The sequence below is a fragment of the Eublepharis macularius genome, chromosome 8 (assembly GCF_028583425.1).
Source record: "Eublepharis macularius isolate TG4126 chromosome 8, MPM_Emac_v1.0, whole genome shotgun sequence".
Classification (NCBI taxonomy): Eukaryota; Metazoa; Chordata; class Lepidosauria; order Squamata; family Eublepharidae; genus Eublepharis; species Eublepharis macularius.
This window is the reverse complement of record NC_072797.1, coordinates 33,729,457-33,744,000: the sequence shown is the minus strand read 5'-3', so window position 1 is coordinate 33,744,000 and position 14,544 is coordinate 33,729,457. Positions and strand designations below refer to the sequence as shown.

Here is a 14,544-nt window from a genome sequence, read left to right as displayed (position 1 = left end):
CTTTGAAAAGGCTGCTAAAAGTTGATTTTGGTAGAAAAGGTGCTTAAATTCTGCTTACTAAATGTTGCTAGTATATGAAGTACCACTGTGTCCCCCTGTACTTACATTTGTGTGTGCCCACAGATACAGAAGCCACTGCCACATAGCATAAATATTTTAGCTTTTCAGACCTCTTTCTGGGGAATCCCATCATTTTCAAACAGAAGACTGCTTGGCAGTAGAAGAATGTTGTCTTCACCTTTCCCCTCATTCTATTTTCCCTCTGAAAATCTCCATCTAAACTGCTTTCACTCCGACACCTGTCTCAGGAAAAAATGCAGGTTCATGTTACTTTGCGACTACAGTATGTGCCTTGTACAAGAAAGGCAAAAAGACTTTCTTTTTTTCCTTTTCTTTTTTTTGCTGTATTCATGGCTGCCAGTCTAGCCCTCAGGTTCACGCAAACTGAGTACATAATTGACCTTGCCTCTGTAACTGCTTTCTAGATAGGTATAGATAGGCATATCATAAGGGAAATCCCAAACTGATGTGTCTAACTTGGCACATAGAATGTTCCGTGAATTCTTAAACTTTTTTTACTGCCTCTTCATCTTGAGTTGACTGTAAGATATATTTGTTTTGGGACTCCAGCAGGGAATAATGTGGATAAAAATGCAAGCTTATTTGAACTCCTCTTTAAAAAATAAAAGAATGAATAGACATGATGGGTAGTGTAACATATAGCAGTTCCTGCCATAAAGAAAATTATCTAGATCCCAACCCCAAACTAGTATTAATGGTAAGAATAAATAACTTTCCTTTGCTCATGCAGTTTTATGGCTTGTTGCATGTTGCTAGGTGATGTAATTGATTATAGCTTTTGTTGGCAAGGTAGAGATAATTTCACAGAAGTGTTCCCCCCCACAACTAAACTTGCTGACTATTTGAAAAACTGGATAGAACTTTGAAGCTGTTCCTTTTACCCAAAAGCTGAGAATTTGTTTGTAATGCCTAATGACTTTTGCCGCTGACTGAATTACAAAGAAACTTATTGTACGCTCAGGCTCTCATATCTAGGTACTATGGGTGAACACTGTTTCAAGTTAGTACCCAGTTTTATTTATTTTTTGTTTCTTTACATGCATGCATTCTTTCCAATGCATAATTGCATTCTTGTACATAGGGGAAGGAACAGACGCTTTGTCTCTTAAAGAACTCTCCGTATGTAGGAGAGCTTTTGTTTCTTGCCAGTACAAGTTCATTGTATTGCTTGACAAATTGCTTTTGAGGCAGTAGTCTTAAATGTGGGTTTCAATGCACTGTGGAGGAAATGCTGTTAGGAAACAGTCAAATCCTTATACATGTGTAACTTTTAGAAACCACAGCCATGTTTCATTGATTTCAGTAAGGCTTTTGTTAAGGCTCCACATAATATCCTTGTTGACAAGTTGGTAACATGTGGTTTGGATCCTGTTACTGTTGGGTGGATCTGTAACTGGTTGACAGATCGCATCCAAAGAGTGCAAGAAGAGTGGCAAGTGGAGTGCCTCAGGGATTGGTCCTGGGATCTGTTTTGTTCCAACGTTTTTATAAATGATTTGGACGAAGGAATAGAGGGAATTCTTATTACATTTGCAGATGATACTAAATTGGGAAGGGTAGCAAATATGGTAGAAGACAGAATCAGGCTACAGGATCTTGACAGGCTGGAAAACTGGGCTAAAACAAATTAATTTCAACAGAGATCAATATAAAATTCTGCATTTAGGCAGGAGAAATCAAATGCATAATTATAGGGGAGACTTGTCTTGGCTGTAGTATATACAAAAAGGATCTAGGGATCTTGGTAGACCATACACTGAACATGAGTCATCATTATGATATTGTAGCTAAAAAGGCAAATGCAATTTTGGGCTGTATCAACAGAAATATAGTGTCTAGATCTTGTGAAGTAATGGTATCGCTCTATTTTGTTCTGGTTAGACCTCACCTAGAGTATTGTGTTCAGTTTTGGGCACCACAATTTAATAAGGATATAGACAAGCTGGAACATGTCCAGAGGAAGGCAGTGAAGAGGGTGGGGGTCTGGAGACCAAGTCCTGTGAGGAACGGTTGAAGGAGCTCAGTATGTTTAGCCTTGAGAGGAGATGACTGAGAGGTAATATGATAACCAACTTCAAGTACTTGAAGGGCTGTCATACAGAGGATGGTACAGAGTTGTTTTCTGTCACCACAGAAGGTTGGAGAAGAACCAATGGGTTGAAATTAAATCAAAAGAGTTTTTGGCTGCGTATAGCACTCTTGCTGCTGTCACCATGTAATGGAAAAGGGCTCCCTGTTCTTTTCTGGCATTATTTGGTAGGATGTTTAATAGCATGATTTTTGGCCGGTTTGTCCAGTGTCCAGAGGAGTTAGCCGTGTTAGTCTGTAGTAGCAAAATAGAAAAGAGTCCAGTAGCACCTTTAAGACGAACCAACTTTACTGTAGCATAAGCTTTTGAGAATCACAGTTCTCTTCATCAGATGCATGGAGGGTATGAAGAAACTGGTCATATATATATAGGTGGGGAGGGAAGTGGGGAGAAGATGCAATCAGTGGCTTCTGATAAGGGATCAGTTTGTTTCTGATAATGAAATCAGTTACTTCTGATAATGAGATAACCATTCATAGTCTCTGTTCAATCCAAGTGTGACTGAGGGCCAAGCTACAAGTGATGAATGACAGAGGTTGGACACTTGTCAGCTTCCCTCAAGTTTTGATTGGAAATGTAGGCATCCTGGTCTTGCAGCTTGGCTCTCTGACTGCTGTCCAATTGATTTTTCAACTGTCACTTGTCCAGCATTCTGCCAAGCTGCCTACATTTCCCATCAAAACTTGAGGGAAGCTGACAAGTGTCCAACCTGTGTCATTCATCACTTGTAGTTTGGCCCTGAGTCAAATTTACATATGAATTCCAATTCAGCAGCTTCCCATTGGATTTTGTTTTTGAAAGGTTTCTGTTGAACTATGGTGACCTTTAAGTCCTTGATGGAATGTCCTGGTAGATTGAAGTGGTTTCTGGATGTCATTTTTAATGTCAGATTTGTGTCCATTTATTCTTTTGCGCAGAGGTTGGCCGGTTTGTCCAGTGTACAGAGCAGATGGACATAGTTGGCACTTGAGGGCATATATCAAGTTGGAGGATGAGCAGCTGTAAGAGCCAGAGACAGTGTAGTTGACACCATTGAGTCCTGTAATCATATTTCCTGGGTAGATATGAGGGCAGAGTTGGCATCTGGGCCTGTTGCAGGGTCTGGTACCTGTGTTGGTTACTCTGCTAGCCAATTCATGGTTGTTAGTGAGAAGTCGTTTAAGGTTGGGGTGCTGTCTGTAGGCAAGGAGAGGTCTTCCATCCAGGGCTTATGAGAGAGAGGCATTGTTTTCCAGGATGGGTTGTAGATCACTGATGATACGTTGGATGGGTTTGAGCTGGGAACTATAGGTGACAACCAGTGGTGTTCTGTTGTTTGTTCCTTTAGGTTTGTCCTGGAGCAGGCTGTTTCTGGGTACTTGTCTGGCCCTGTCGATTTGTTTCCTCACTTCATTTGGTGAGTACTGTAGCCCCCAAAATGCTTGTTGTAAATCTCTTAAGTGGGAATCCCGATCAAGAACATTGGAACAGATACGATTGTAACATAAGGCTTGGCTGTAGACAATTGACTGAGTGGTATGTTTAGGGTGGTAGCTGGAGGCATGTAGATATGAGTATTGGTCGGTGGGTTTCTGGTATCTGCCCATTACGTGGTTGTACAGTGGTGTCTAGGAAGTGTACTTGTTATGTAGAGTGATCCAGGCTCAGGTTGATAGTAGGGTGAAAGTTGTTGAAGTCCCAATGAAATCTCTCAAGGGCTTCCTTCCCATGGGTCCAAATGATGAAGATGTCATCCAAGAATCTTAAGTACAGGAATGGTTTCAGTGGATGGGTGCAGAGGAAGCATTGCTCCAAGTCTGCTATGAATATGTTAGCATATTGTGGTGCCATGCGTGTGCCCATGGCTGTGCCATTAACTTGTAGATATAAGCTGTCATCAAATTTGAGCAGACTGAAATTAAATCCCATGAAGATGGAGGTCCTGTACTTAGGTCATAGGATTTGGGGGGGGGGGAATCCAGCTTCCGGCCTTCGATGGCATACCACTTGTACCTATTTTGCTGGTCAGAAGTCATGGCATGATGCTGGACTCCTCTTTATCAATAGAGGACCAGGTCGAGGCAGTTGCCCAGTTTGCTTTTTTCCATCTTCGGCAGGCTAGGTGGCTTGCTCCCTATCTCTCGACCTATGATCTGGAAACAGTGATCCATGCAACGGTCATCTCCAGATTGGATTACTGTAACTCGCTGTATGCAGGGCTGCCCTTGAGTCTAACCTGGAAATTACAGCGGGTCCAGAACGCTGCTGCCCATATCTTGATGGGTGTGCCTTTCAGAACACAGGTAACTCCAGTTCTGCAGCAGCTACACTGGCTTCCTGTGGAGTTCCGGATCAGGTTCAAAGTTTTGGTATTAACCTATAAAGCCCTAAATGGACTGGGACCAGCATACCTGAGGGACCGTTTCTTCCCATATACTCCCTGGAGGGTGCTGAGACCTGGGCCTGCTAAGATCTTGTCTCCTTCAGGCAGGCCTGTAAGACAGAGATGTTCCTCCAGGCATATGGTTGAGGCCATCAGGGTTTCCACCAAATGAGCCTCTCTCCCGGCCTCCTCTATGTCTGTAGGGGGTATTGATCATCTATCCCCCCCCCCCGTATATGAGCAACCACTTATGGTTAAGCCGCACCTCCACCTCCATCAGATGTTACATGGTTTTTATATGGTGAGCAGGTTTTATTAGAAAGCTGTGTTAATTTATTGTGATTTTATCTTGTATATTTTATCTCCTATTGTAATCCGCCCTGAGCCCACTTGCAGGGAGGGTGGGATATAAATAATAATAATAGTACTAAAAAGTAATTGTGAGTGAGTACAAAGTGGCAAAGTTCAGTGGCGAGGTGTGCTGTGGTTTTGTCCGTGATAATATTCCTAATAGCTTGCAGTCCATCTGCATGTGGGACATTGGTGTAAAGAGTCTCCACATCCATGGTTGCTAGGATGGTGTCATCTGGTAGGTTGTCAATGGATTGTATTTTCCTGAGAAAGTCAGTGGTGTCCTGTAAATAGCTGGGTGTGCTGGTGGCATAGGGCCTGATTTAGCTCAAATCTGGATTTAGCTCAAATCTGAGCTTGAAAATCTGCATCTCTTCATGTATCTTTATCCAGTATCTTTGCGCTTTCTTACATGTCCACCACATATGATAAAATGTTGCATCCCTGCATTGACATTTCCAACACTGTCCAGTATAATCCTTACTGATTCTCGCAATGTCTTTGGGAGTAGAGTACCATCTAACACTGAAACCATATTTTAAGTAGTCTGTCTCTTAATATATGAGCCCCGTCCTGTTTTTGAAAAGATTTCAATGATTTCTTAAGCCATAAATAATTGTGGGTGCCTTCTTTGGTGTCTTCTATCTCCCATTTGATGTGTCTGCTACTCGGATTTGTAATCCAATCTGTTAACCAAACTAGTGCCGCCACTTGGTGTTACAATTTGATATCCAGTACTGCCAATCCTCCTTGCTTTTTGTCATCCTGTAATACTTTGAGTCTTATCGTTGGTTTCTTCCCTTTCCATATGAAGTCATTTATTACTTTCTGCCACTTATTTAGGAACTTTTGGTCTATATGAATTGTGATCATTTGAAATAAAAAAATTCAATTTTGGTGATATGTTCAATTTAACTGCAAAAATTCTTCCTAGCCATGGAATATCCAGTTTTTCCCATCTTTGCATATCTTCGGTAATTCTTGTCCAGACTTTTTGATAATTGTCCTTATGAAGATTCTCATTTTGTGTTGATACATTTATCCCTAAGTAAATGTACTGGCTTTGTAGTAATAGCACAATCCATTATTTTTTCAATCCACTATTTTTCAATGGAAATCAGATATGTGCCCTGATGTGTCAGAGTGGATAGATAAGATCTATGAATATGCATTAATAGCCAAATTAACTATTAATGTACATAAATTGACCATATATATTTATGTACATAAAAGTCCAATAGCTTAATTTTGGGAAAAATTGAAGGATTTCCTTGACTACTTAGGCCAAAATTAAGATTAATTAAGGTAATTAATTAATTAAGGTAACTCAGTACAAAGATAAGAAGATAAAATACAGGGAAATGATTAACCAAAACAGTTGATATTAAAGTTTGTATAAGTAACCAAGGAGAGGGAAGGAGAGCTATTATACAAGTTTTGTTATTATAAATTCTGATTGTATCTTTCTATTAGTTTAATTTCAAATGTGCTTATATATATATAAGTTTTTATGCACTTTCTATTGTTATATCTTTTGAAATAAAAAAAATGTCTATACCAAATCAAGAGTTTCCGGCTAAACATTAAGAAGAACTCCCTGACAAAGCGCTCCCTCAGTGGAACAGGCTTCCTCGGGAGGTGGTGGGCTCTCATTCTTTAGAGGTTTTTAAGCAGAGGCTAGATGGCCATCTGACAGCAATGTTGATTCTGTGGACCTCGGCAGATCATTAGAGGGAGGGAAGGAAGGGTTACATCAGTGCTTAGTTCTCATGGCCCCTTCTTACACACCCAGGGTAATGCCAATTGCCACTTTGGGATCAGGAAGCAATTTTCTCCAGGCCAGTTTGGCTAGGGATCCTGATGGTGTTTCGCCATCTTCTGGGCATAGATTAGGGGTCACTGGGGGTGTGGGGAGGGGAGGTAGTTGTGAATTTCCTGCATTGTGCAGGGGGTTGGAACTGGTGACCCTGGGGATCCCTTCCAACTCTATGATTCTATGTTTCTATGAGTCAGGTTCAGAGAATGAGAATTTATTACCTTTATTAATAAAGAAATACACCTGTGTAATGTGTTATACAAAATTCTGAGTAAAAAAAAAGTGGCGAATAAAATCCCTTTAACAAAAGGGAATGCTGCAGGCTTATAGTTCTGCAGTTTGAAAACTTAAAAAAAAAAACCCTCAAAATGTACTGAAATGTTTTTATCTTTTTTCTAACGTTAAAAGGCAGGTCTCCAAAAATACCAAAAAGGCTGCAGATGTTATGGTCACCTGCCATACTGCAAATTGTGGGAGCACTCGTATGAGAAACTTTCTAGATCTTGGATGCTAGGATTTCTGCAGACTTAAGATGAAAAGGGTTTTAAAGGTCACAACTAGAACTTAAAATTTACTCAAGTAACCAACGTACCAAACCAAAATTTACTCAAGTAACCTTTTAAGGCGTCTCTCAGCAACCTGCATTAATTAAAACTGTGTTCAGTGAACTTCTTAATTTAACACGTGGACACAGAAATCTGTGTTTAGTTTTGTATATTCTGATTCTACTGTAGGCTTGCCATTCCCCCACCTGGGGCGGGGGATCCCCTGCTCCTCCCTCCTCCCCCTGCCCTCACTTACCTCGCCAGCGGGGGCGGGGTGACATCTGGGGTGCACCCCCAGGCGGCACGTGCCCGCACCCCACATTGGGCCCATTTGGGGCCAAATCAGGCACCACGGGAGGGCAATTCAGCCCTTTGGTGAGCGCGGGAGTTCTCCTGGGCCACCTTTTGACCCGTGTGATGATGTCACTTCCCAGAAGTGATGTCATCATGTCAGCCAGGAGAGCACACAAGAGAGAAGAATGTCAGGGGAAGGAGGGGAGGTAAGTGCCAGTGTCCCAATCTCCCGCCAGGAGAATGAAAGGACCTGGCAACTCTATTCTACTGGGTCTTTGATATCAATTACTAAGTAATCTTTTAAGCCAGCACGGCAAAGTGGGTGCACTAGGATCTGGGAGGCTCAGGTTCAAATCCCATCTTCCATGAAAGCTGGCTGGGTGACTATAGGCCAGTCATACTCTCTCAGCCTAACCTACCTCACAGGGTTGTCGTGAAGTTAAAATGGAGTAGAGGAAAATGATGTAATCTACTTTTTATTTGTTTTATTTATGTCATTTATAGTCTTCCTTTTTCACTGAGACTCAAGGTGGATTACATAGAGTAAGATTAGCGCAGGCAATATGAAGGACATTTCAATAAACAATGCCATATGATAAATAAATGCTAGTTTATAAAGACATAACATTAGCAAAAATCCAATACAAAGTTGAAGAAATGCTGAAACAGAGCATAATCAATTCTAGGACTGACATTAGGCAACACAGAACTACCAAGTAAGGTCACATTTAAAGCAACAGGTAGTACATAGGAGCACATACTTAAAGCAATAAATAGTACATATGGCAGCATAGTGGTGAAGTCTGTAGTCCCTAACTCGTTACTGAAGCATCTCATCGAGATCATCTCCCTACGAACCAGCTCTCCTATCTGTGTAAAAAGCTCTTTTGAATAATTCAGTTTTGCATCGTTTGAGGAAGTCCAGGGTCACATTGGGGAGGAGGGTGGGATGCAGATAAAGTAAATAAATACCAGGAGATAAACCCTGTGACCTCCTGCGTTCACCACCGAGCCACAGTCCCTCCCTAGTTGAAGTATCTAAGCACTCTTTGAGGGCAGACTCGTGTACATCATGTTGCAGTGGTCAGAACGTCAGATGAGGATCGGGAGGTGGGCAGGTTTGAATCCCTGCTGTCATGGAAGCTGGCTGGGTGTCCATGAAGCAGTGACACTCTGCTTAGCTTACTTCACAGGGTGGTGGCTGTGAGGATAAAATAAAGGAAGAGGAAGTTGTAAAGATGTCGGACTTTCGATCCCGCTAAGATCTACTTCATTCTGGATGACTACTCCTCTCCTGATATAACTGAGAAGGTGGCTATATTTCTGCAACGCGCTATTAAGCTGCGCTCTGAGAAGATATAAAGATCTATTCTGATGGTATATTTATTTATTTGTAACCCTAATGCAGTCTGTATATCATGCTTCACTCTATGTATTTTTATGATGATAATAAAGGACGGATTGATTGATTGATTTTGGATCCCTATTCGGGAGGAAAGCAGGGTATAGCTAGTTGAAATTTAAAAACATATCCTTGCAGCCTTGGCAGTGCTCTGCGCTGCCACCTGATGGCCAACCTTTGCTTGTTAACCTTTCTCTGTCTTTCTCCTGGTGACAGTCATTCTCCAGCATATGTCCCCAAATTAGGCCTAAAGCCCAACTGAAATCCAAAATGGAGAGGGGCTGTAGCTCAGTGGTCATGTTTTGGATGCAGACATGGTCATTTCCTGGCATCTTGAGCGAAAGAAGGTCCTGTAACAGCTGTTAGAAAATGCCTTTGTTTTGTCTGAGACCTTAGGAAACTGCTGCTGCTTATAGGTAATGTGGAACTTGGTAGTAAAGATGCAAAGGCTCTGAAAAAAGGCAGAGAATTTAGGGGAGAAATGGTCACCTTCTGCCCCTGGGAACATCTTTAATTTTTCTAATGGAAAAATTGAACATTTTGAAAGAGACTGTGAGGAGGAGCTCCTATGAGCTATTTAAGACAAGATTTTAGTCCCTTGGTGTGGCATACAATGACTTTTTATATAAGACTATGTAGCATTAAAGAATCCTGCCTATACTGTGTACATATCTGGCATCAGAGTTTGAATAAAAAATGCATACAGTACGGTAAGGAACAGATAGGGGAGGGATGTCTTTACAAACAGAGGAACGATTAAGTTTGCAGCCCCCCCCCAAAGTTTCTTTAAAACTTTAAAAAACAAACAACCTGGAGAGGTGAGGTCTGTGCAAAAGCAGACATCACGACTCAAGCAAGAAATCTCAGCTGAGATAATGGGCAATAAAAAGAAAAGGAAGGAAGTGGTGGCAGGAGAGTTGGGGGAAGTCGTAGGACATGGTGAGGAGGAGCAGGGCAGCAGCAGCGGAGGAGCTAAGAGCAAGTGGGGGTAAGAACAAGAGGAGGAGCGAGGCAACAGCATGGGGAACAAGTGGGGATGAATGGGGGAGTCTTGGAGCAGGAAGCCTGCAGAACTTACTTCCTGCTCTCAGCCTCCTTCTCACAGGCTCCACCAGGCAGGTGATGGTGAGAAGTCTGGACTTGGATCACAAGGTATGTCTGGTAGGCTTTCCTTCCTAAGCACCTCCCCACCCCACCACATTTTCCAATCAGCTCTCCTCTGAGAGGTGGCAAGGAAAGGTATTTTGCCTTCCCCTGCAAGTGCTCATGGGTCCTTATTCCCATCCCGCCACCCTTGCCCCACATGCAAATTGCACCTGTTGGTGCAGTCTTACCAAGCGGGCGCTCAGAACCCCAGGAACGGCTGAAAGCAGTAGAACACTCTTCCTCATTCTAGGCATCCTTGGGACTGCCGAAGCATGCTGCTGGGTCAGACCAGCTGGCATGCTGCCACAGTCCTAAGGATAAAAGAACAAAAGTATAAGAGGTTGTAACAATAAAGCTATACACAGATACAGCGAACCTTGGACCATACAGAAGTGATTGTAGAGCATAATATTATGTGTCTGATAATACAATGACAAATATGTACAATGTAAATACAATGTAAGATTGTAAATAACTGGCAACAATCGATTGTGACACCGGTGCCAGCCTGTCATATATTGTATCATATTTATAAGCAACACATGAAAATACTCAAGTATGGAATACTTTTTTAAATTCTTCAGCAGCAGAAAGCAGACTGTGTTCAAGCCTTTGAGTCACACTGGATTAATATAGTTTCCGGATTCAAATGAAGATTTTGTATTGTATTGTACTCAGACCCAAAATGAAAGGGGTGTGAAAATCCAAATTTTTGTCTTCAAAAAGGGAGCTGCCACGCTAGCTTCTCAATCTAGCTAAGTCAAAACCACAATGAAAACTGGTATTCTATATTTCACAGTGTGCCTGTCTTTACTGTTACAACCACTAGTACTTTTGTACTTTGTTTTGTTTGTCATCATGGAGATTTGTCTTTACCTCTTTCCTTTTGTCATTAATATTTTTTTTTGGCTCATATGGTTCAGTGGCAGCATATAATTTGCATGTAGTGATGCTAACAAAACTAAATTCCTTAAGAGTCCTAAGGTTCCCTGGGAAGGAGTGTGGGTGCTGTCCCATCCATTTCCAGGCATCTTTGGGACTCTTGACTGCACGTCAGTTGAGGCAAGCGCAATAGTGTGCTTTGGCATCTTAATGAGAGAATGGAAAGTGGTGGGATGGTGTCTCCCCGCTACTTCCAGCCATTCTGTAAACTTGATATAAGGCAACTTTATATGTCCAAATCTCCCTACAGCTGCTCTACAAGCATTAGCTTAAAACTGAGTCTAAATGTGGCTGGTAGGTTACTGGGTTTATAGAATCTGAGGCAGCCTTGTACATAAAGAATTGAGCTGTATTGTGGCTTCCTTAATATACCCAGAGTCCTAAATATACCAAGAATTTGTTTACGTTTTTGGGCTCCAATAACTTAATTTGTCCAAGCGAGAGTGATAAGAAACTGCCGGGTGCAGCCATCAGTGATGATCCCCTGCCAGTATGGATGTGGGTTTCTTTATCTGTAGAAAATTTAAGCAAATTTGTCTCGGCAAGGCTGATATAAGACCTACCAGGACTAAATTAAACTCATGTACTGCAGAGCACATGCAAGGTCAAATAAATGATCAAGGTAAGTTGATACCATGACTTTAGTATGAACCTCTGACTTGTGTTCTGTGGCATTCAGTCTAAGCCATTCTCTACCTATCCTAGTCCCAACTGTGTCCCAGGGCTCCTCACATAGGTTAGAACCCATGTTAGTCCTAAATCAGACCTATGAGTGGCAGTGCCAATCATACATGTCACCTCTAGGAATACAGTAGGGAGTGCCAGATAAGGGAGTGGCAGTTAACTGTAATACACCAAATTGTCAGAGGAATTATCAGAGCTGCTGGTTGCAAGGTTTGAATCATTTACGCAGGTTTTCCACCCTGGCAGTGATCAGAGACTGCAGACATTTAATTTCATCAGTCCGTAGTGCTGGAGTAATTTAACTGTCACAAGCAATGGTGTAAAATTAATTTTAAGCTTATGATAGATTGACCTGGAAGAGAAGAAAGAAAAGAGAGCATTGCCATCTTCTGATCAACCTGCCGCTGTGGAGTCAATGGACTTGTGATTTTGTTGGTATTCCTGGTCCTAAAAACTTCCCAGTATCAGTCATGCCCCGTCACTGCAGTCTGTGAAAATGCACGTGTCCATCTGTAGCAGCCATCAAGCCCAGGAACTGTATTTAAAGGGCAGCTCTGGAAGCAATTTTCAAAAAGATTTTACACTCTTGATCTTCTTAACATTCTGAAGAATATGGGATGGGGCAGAGCAGGTCAAAGGAGAAGTGAAGACAAAGGAACATTGGAATGAAACTCCTTTTAATGAGAGCATATAGGGTTGCCAGGGACCTGAAGTCCCTCGACAGGGGATCCCCAGGTCCTTATAGTCTGCTGGCAGAGAATTGGGAGCTGGTACTTACCCTGGCTTCCTTTCTTTATGTGCGCACGCAGCGTGTGAGTGCTCCTGGTTTGCGGGATGACATCACTTCCATGAGTAACGTCATCACACAGGGTCAAAGGGGGGCCCTTGTTGCTGCCACCGCCACTGCCTGCTCTCGCTGTGACCGCGGCCACTTGCTCTCACCGCTGCTTCTTCTCACTCTCACCGCAGCCCGCTCTCATTTGGCGCACAGGGGCCGCAGCAGTGGTGAGAGCCAGTGGCAGCAAGAGCAACTTGCTCTTGCCACTGCCACCGCCCACTTGCGTAGCGCAGGAGCGCGCCCCCTGCCCAGGGGTGCACTGTGCCATCCAGGGAGGGGATGCCCCAGGGAGCACGCTCTCTGCCAGCCAGGTAAGTGGGCACGAGGAGGGGAAGGGTGAGATCTGGGGATCCCCCGTCCCTGGTGGGGGAATGGCAACCCTAAAAGCATAATAATGAAATGGTTCAGAAAGATGCTTTAGAAAAGGAATAGGGATTGTAAACTTATATTACTGTTTACTGTCTGTTGCTGTAAGTATCCTCCTACTAAGTAAGATTTGCATTAACGAGCCTATGTTTTGTTTTGGCACTATATCAAATTTTAATTGTTTTCACATTTCTGCAGTCCAAATCCTATTGTCCTGTTTATTGGATGTCCCATCCTGTTAATTTATTGCTTTCTGTGTAATCTGCCTTGAGTCTCAATGAGAAGGGCAGTCTATAAATAAATAATGTTGATTACAACCAGCATTTTTCTACAAAATCTGCTGGGCTGTAGTTTAGAAGTTTTAAAAACAGAGATTATGTCCATTAAAGGGTTTAAAAATAAGCAATGTATTGTATATCATTTATTTTAAAAGTATAAATAATGTCCTGTGTCTTACTAGTCTGGTCCATTAAAGTTTGAAGACTTCCATGAGCTTAAGGGGCCTGTTTCCAGAAAGCCACTTAAATTGGAGAAAGGCTTCATTCGGCAAAGTTTGAAGTGGTGGGATACAAAACATTGTTAAATATTTGTGAAACAGAGTTCTTTGTCCTAAAGAGACTATATTTTGACATAGAAAGATGATAAAGGGAAGGGAGATGGGACACAAGGTGAACATGAAGCTTGTAGTTGGGTTTGTTGATTATAAGTACTAAGAGGGTTATTAAAAAGCCTTCATAGAACATGTTGGTTTTGAGGAAAGATCTGAAGGACAGGCACTGTAAAGTGTTCAGGGAGGTGGTTCTGGGCAAGAAGGCAGTAAGGAGAAATAGGCTTCAGCAACTAGAGGCCTTGGGGTAGCGGAGAATGTTGACGCTGGAGGAGTAAAGGTCAGTAGCAAAGTATATTGAGCAACAAGGGAAGAAACTGATATGACCTACTTTTACAAAGTATCTGATGATTATTGGAATGCGGAAAACTAACATAATATTAAGAGCGCTGATTTTACTATCAGTACATATTGTAAGTATAGGACAAAGGTCTAGGCTAATAAAAGCTTTAATTATCCTACATTTGCAGGTATAATAATTAGGGCCATACAAGTGGATGCATCAGAAGTCATCCAGCCACCCCATTTATTGATCACAGAAGGCTGCGTAAGCACATGGATTTCTCCTGCTAGATCAGACCAAACAAATATCTGTTCTAATAAATGACTTATTTTTTAAAGGTTCCTCCATGTCTAATGCGATAAATACCAACATGCCCCACGGACTCAGGCTGTCCCCAGTTCTCTTCTGCCTGCCTTCTTACTGTGCTCCCCAGACAGTCCAGTCCCCCTCCTAATTCAGAATTCAGCCTGTACAATATAATGAATTCAGGATAGATTTTTAAAATATGTGCCCATTTTACTCAGGACATTTAGCCTTTCCCCTTCCAACTGGGCAGCCATTTTCTGTTGGTAAGGGAGATTACAGGGGTGGACTGGCAATTTAACTTATGGGCCTCTTACAGGCCAATTTAACTTTCAGGCCACTAAGGCTTAGAAGTAAGCAGGGCCAAGCCCTAGCAACTCTGCCTGAGCCTCAGGGGCCACTAGGCCCAGACCCCTCATGAGCAATGGCAGTTGT

General features: G+C 42.3%; 1 protein-coding gene across 4 annotated transcripts in view; it reads left to right on the top strand.

Moving 5' to 3' along the window:
- The window catches only part of ELOVL7 (ELOVL fatty acid elongase 7), a 70,110-nt gene that overhangs the window by 14,853 nt on the left and 40,713 nt on the right, over nt 1-14,544 (top strand). The window contains exon 1 of one of the 4 annotated variants that reach the window (XM_054986727.1): nt 3,508-3,566. The exons of the other annotated variants lie outside the window; for them this stretch is intronic. The gene's annotated coding sequence lies outside the window, so the exon portion shown is untranslated. Of the gene's footprint in view, nt 1-3,507; nt 3,567-14,544 lie in introns of those variants that run through there. 4 annotated transcript variants of the gene reach the window in all.